Below are 6,000 nucleotides of genomic sequence, written 5' to 3'. Positions count from 1 at the left end.
CCCAGCCACATATCAAGTGTGTAAGTCAAAAAAGAATTAAAATCATTACACAGATTCAGGAATCAGACCATGTTTGAGCCTCTCTAAGTTCTTCACATCTGTGCAGAGACCCACAAGAGACTTTGTGACCCGAGCTTCCCAGAAGGCGGATGTTTAAACTTTCTGGATCTCACTTTAGGCAAAACAATGAGCAATCTGTTGTGACGAATGCTGCCTGTGTGCTGTGCCCTTCTCCTCATCTGCTGTTTACTCTTGCAGTTAAACAAGGCTCTAAAGGACATTTCCTAATGTCTTTTGGAGACCCCTTTCTGCATGAATACGTGGTACTGCTGTTACCTTGCACTGTGGGCACTGAGCTGAGTGGCCATGCTGGGCTCAGCAAACACCATGGAAATTGGAGCTCCACTGTTCACTTGGGTATGTGAGCAGAGTGAGGGAGAGAACCACACAGACACAACCCATATCAAACACCATTGTCAGCCTCTCTAGAACACCTTTACAAGCATCTCTGCTTAAATAAATGCTGTCCATCGGGTTATCTGTTCAGACAGAAGGTGAAAGACAAAGGGATGTTTGCTTGTATAGGCATATACTGCATTTTCCCTGTTTTAGTTGTGTTTTGTAGCTGGATTTTTAAAAAGAAAATAAAAAGAAAATAAAAAGAAGGAAAATGGGAAGGCAATGGGAAGCATTTCCCTGTATACATAGTAATGACAGAATGTTTACATTAAACTGATGGATTTACTTGAAGCAACTGCAGTCTGAAGACAAAATCATGCTTTTAGACACACACAAAAGTTAAGTATTTAATCTTAATACTGACAATATATTAGTTTGTACAGCTATTACACTTTTCATTTCTTTTAAGGTTTATTAAAACATCTCATTCTGTTCAAGTACTGCTTACACAAGTACAGTAACTTGTGTTCTTCACCAGTAGAGGACAGCACGAACCCAGCTATTGTCTCAAAAGTTGCTCCACCTTTTTTCCTCCTTTCTTCACCCAACGGCTAACGTCAATGAAAGTTTCCTTGCTACCCTTTTTTTCAAGAGGAATACCTGGTCTCCCTACTGAATGTTTTTCAGTGAAGTAAAATTTAAGCATATGTTTTATCACTGGCAGAAATCTCTAATGATCAACATACAAAGCTGCTATTGTGCCTGTTTTCTTCCTTCCGAGATAACTTTGACCTGGGAGATCCTCTAACATGTCTCACAGACACAGAAAATACACATGTTAAATCACAGGTGAGCCTGACAGGCTGACAGATGAACAAGTTGTGTTCTTCTGCAGTTTGCAGATGTCACCAGCCTGCAGTTTGCTCTTCTCTTAACGTTACTTTCCAAGATGGAAATCACAGAACTGCACCAGCCTTGAAATGCACATAGAAAAATTGGGTCTTTGTCCTAAAATATATTTTAACTTACCTTAGACAAATCTGACCCATACAGGCAGCTAGAAAGAATCCTGGTAAGGGGATAAGCTGCAGATTCTGCACTGCAGTTCACAGTGGGTAATCACAGGAGGTGGCTGGTCCTTCCCTTCTACCTAGGGATTGACCAGGAGACCTTACTTACTGCCTAATTCATAAGATGCAATGAATTGTTCTAAATCCCTCATTATTTCGTCTTTTGCCTTAATTCTTGTTTGTGTTCCTTAGGCCTACCTCAAGCCCATGTGTGATCTGGGCTCTGGGCTGTCCCTGGCTGCCATGCCTGGCTGGCCCTGCTTGGTTTACTCTGGTAGCACAGGGCTGACACAGCTTCTGCCCTATTGTCCTTGTTATGCTTGGCTTCCAGCTGCTCCCCAGCGCTGGAGAACAGCTGGACTTTGCTGTATCCTCACATTCACTCACCTCACAGCAGCTCAAAATCTGCAGAAAAATGACACACAAGAAACATTTAAGTTTTTCTTTGAATATTGCCTGGGTAGTACTTCTATCTCCCTGCTTATGTGAGTCCTACTTGTCTAAGTTTGTGGTTTTCTTTTTTCAAAGTGAGTGACAAGAATTTTTCCAAGTCAGGCTGCTTTAATGAAATGATTGTTTTTAAAATAATTCTTTCTCTCAAATGGACTCTTTTGTGACTTGAAAAAAGCCTACTCCCACTCTTTATACCCAGAAATCCAAACTGAAGTCAACACCGCCTAGGAAATGCAGGTTTGGAGTTGCACATGTGCACTATGGCTGGGTATAGATAATGGTGTAGATATTGTTAGGGAATGATTGAGTTATTTTACTGAGGCTGTTTAACCATGAATATTTAAGATGAAACTGCAGGATGATTTCAAACCACCCAAGCTTTAGGTTTGTCAAATGCTCTCCTGTTAGCTGTAGTGGGCAAGTTGCTGGCAAAAAATTAGACTTTGGCAAAGCTTCGAAGTTTTTGTATGGTTTAGGGCACCTAACTCTACATGAGATGAATGAAAGCCAGGTTAGAATGGGACACAGAAAACTGCAAGTTTTATTACACATTTACTTCAGCTTTACCTTCTGTAGTTTGGGTTTCTGTTGTGAGCTTCTACACAAGGGTATGAAGCACAACATTGCCAATAACTTGGCAAGAAATTATCAAACCCTAAATCTCTTTTGGTTCATAAGAGAATTTCTGTTTCTTTTCAAAAAAACTGAGTTGGTAATAGGACAGTTGGGGGAAGCCTAATGCCCTTCTGATGGGGCATTGGATTGTTCTTGTGTTCATTCAACAAGCAGAGCTAAGAGCCTGTAGCTCTGTCTGCCTGTACCTGTATTTCTGTCTTGCTGTTGCATGCCTACAGCATATGCCACATCTGCTGCTTCTCTCCAGGCACTCACTGTATAATGCACTGAGTCTGGTCACCCTCAGCACTCACAGGGAATTCAGGGTTTGTCTCTACTAGAATTTGAATTGTAATGTTTGTCTGTGCTGTGCTGAGTACACATGTAACACTCACAGCCACTTTTCCTCAGAGCAGTACAATTGGTATCCATTGAGCAGCTTTTCAAAAATGGTTTTGCAGTTGTTGGGAACAGCACATAATTAGGTATCTCTAATTCAGATCCCAAGTCTGTACAACTGAGTATTGATTTTGAATGAAAACTTCTGCTTAACCTGACTTACAAGTTCTCCTTGAATTCCTGCCGGGGAATCTCAATAGGCCTTTTAATGCTCCTTTTTCATGATCTTTAAGGCATCCCAAGTGTTGCCTCAGCACTGATGGTACAGGCAGCAGTAACCTTGAAGACTTCTTTTCAAATGCCCCATATCTTCTCACATTTTGAGCTGTGTCGAGCGTAGGCCTACCTTACACTTTCCATAGCCTCTTACCTCCTTAAAAGGAATCCTAAGAAATCATGATAGATGGCACACTGTAAGTTATGCATCATCTCAGGCCCACTTAGTCCTGTGATCTCTTCTTAGAGGAATAATAAAGAGCTGGGAAGAGCTACAGATGGCTTTAAAGAAGTTCATAAAACCATCACCAGCTAATACACATTCTAAGGTCTCTTTTGGTTTTGTGAAGGTAAAGCAATACCTACTCAGCAATTTCCAATGCACTGATTAGTCTGCAATGCTAGCAATTCCTCCTGCTCTGTCAAAATAACACAGTGTCCTTTATTTTCAAAGTATGTTGTCTGTGTACAAAAAGAGTCTGACTCAATATGAATATTTATTCGACCATGTTTATTACATTCAGACTCTCCGGTTTGGGCGGGATGTTTCTGAGGAGATTCCTGTCTTAGCCTTATGTTACTGCCTTCCCAGAGAGATAGGAGATAGGTTCTTAAAACAGTGAGGGATGATATTACATTTTTATTACAACACATTCCCCTGCCTGGTGATGGAATCTAGCTGAGAGGAGTGTCTGGAAAGCACAGAGCCTCCCCCGGCTTTGGTTGTCTCAAGCAAAGTCTGGGGTATATTGTAATTCTTATCTGATGTTCCTTAAGGTTTCTGAATTCTTTTGTCTGCAAGTAACAGTATTCAATCTTCTCTTTTGTGACAGATAAGCATAATATAATGGTTCTTTTTTTTTTTTTTTTTCCCTAGAAAGGAAGACTGCCACAAATTAAATGCTAGGCAAGTAATCATAATGAGCAAGGACGTACTCAGGAAGTATTTTGGGCTTTATTCTTTTCATAGGAATGCCTCTGCCCTTCCTTGAGGCCACCAGGCACAGTAGAATTTCAGAGAAATCTGTGATATTTCTTGGATATAATATTCTTGCACAGAAAGGCACATTTGTTGTACTACAGACACTAATCTAAATGTTCTGATGACTTGATCAAATGCACCATAAAGCAAGTATTTCCATGGGCTATTTGATTAGACTTGACACTAACATCTTTAGCTTGAAGGAATAAATGCTAATAATAACTTTTTTTTTATTCAAAGCCATCTAACTTCCTATATAATAAATAAGAATAAATATCCACCCTTATTATCTGTGCTGCCCCACATTTACCCCAACTGCCAAGCTACGATCTGTTTCACTAAGGTGGCCATCTTTTTTCCCTTAATATTAACAGAGTGTTTATTCCTTTACCCTCTTTAAACTCTGCCTGATCACATAGTTGTTCCCCTAAAGGAAATTACAGGCTGCAGAGAAATCTGGAGAAATATCTGTGTTTTAATACTAGCTGTATGTCATCCATGATCCCACCGGAGATGACATTATTACTTTTCAATGGCAAGAGCTGGTCACATGGGAGGTGATGTTTTTATTATAATCAGCTGCAGAGAACTGGTGAGGGTGAGCTCATCTGCAGCTGAGTATGTTTGAACTTTTGTACCTTTCAGTACCTTTCTGTGAGCAGTGAAAACTCTCTCCAACTGGGATGTGTTAGGGAGTTAGGTTTCCTGTGAATGTTGAAATCTTAGAAAATGGCCACAGGAAATGAACATTGCAAAATAAAATAGAACTGAAGAATTACAATGTTGATTATTGAAGCAAAGTAGTTTCATCTGGGTTCTGTAGGAAAGGATTATAATGGTTTAAATATCTGATTTGATTTTAGTCTTCCATTCACAGAATTACTCAAAAGACTTCTTGAATCTAAGTCATATTACACAAAGCAGATTCCACTTATACTGTAGCTTGCCATCATGCTGTGAGTCTCCTGGGAGATGCTGAGAACCCTTAAGTCCTACGTGAAGCTCCAGGGATTGGTCTTTTGTCAAAGCCTCGAGAAACATATCACATCTGCTTCCCTGGGACAATTTCCAGACAATATACATCTAACTGACTTTTGGTGAGGAATAAATGGAAATCTAGTGGCACATCTGGTGCTGCTTCAAACCAATTTACAGTAGTTAAATAGATTTGAATTGGCACTCACTCGCACGAAGAACCTGTCATGCAGCTCCTTGTTCACTTCACCACACTAACTAGGCTATTAAACAGTGTCTTTTGCCTTAATGCAGATTTTGCTGAAAAAATGATGACATTTTGCACATGGCTGGGCTTTGAGGCCGTTAATGGAATTAAAGCACAGAACTCCCAGCACAGTAGGAAACCCAGATAACAGGAACAATCATTTAGTCAGCACATTTCTGCTCCCACAGGAGCTGAGGCTAATTATCAGGGCCAAGGCATCCAGCATCCAGAGGGGTGAGGAGATGATAGCACAACAGCATTTCTCTGCACAACTGCCCTAGTCAAATTTATTTACACATTCTGGAGAAACACTGCTTTTGAAACACATTTTCACAGTGTAGACTGGGAAGTGTAAATAATAGATCCAGGTAGCTGTTCTACCAAGTTTTCACAACAATTTGCAGTGTTTGGAAAGCAGCTTGGGCAGTGTATACAGTACCATCCATATGGGTTGACCCTGGGTAATTTTGGAAAAGATGTATCAAAGGAAAAAAGGAGTTTACAGAGGGAAAGGATTCAAGTCTGGAAATCGTCTCCACACAAAACAGACACTTTCTTTCCCCCTCGCCTAATTTAAGAAAAAGTCAAATAACATTCCACAGTCATCAAAGCATGTTCTCTTATCACCAAGCTGGCTTTGAGTT

This window comes from Aphelocoma coerulescens, chromosome 1 (genome assembly GCF_041296385.1).
Source record: "Aphelocoma coerulescens isolate FSJ_1873_10779 chromosome 1, UR_Acoe_1.0, whole genome shotgun sequence".
Lineage (NCBI taxonomy): Eukaryota > Metazoa > Chordata > Aves > Passeriformes > Corvidae > Aphelocoma > Aphelocoma coerulescens.
The sequence above is the reverse complement of the archived record's forward strand: the minus strand, read 5'-3'. Positions refer to the sequence as shown.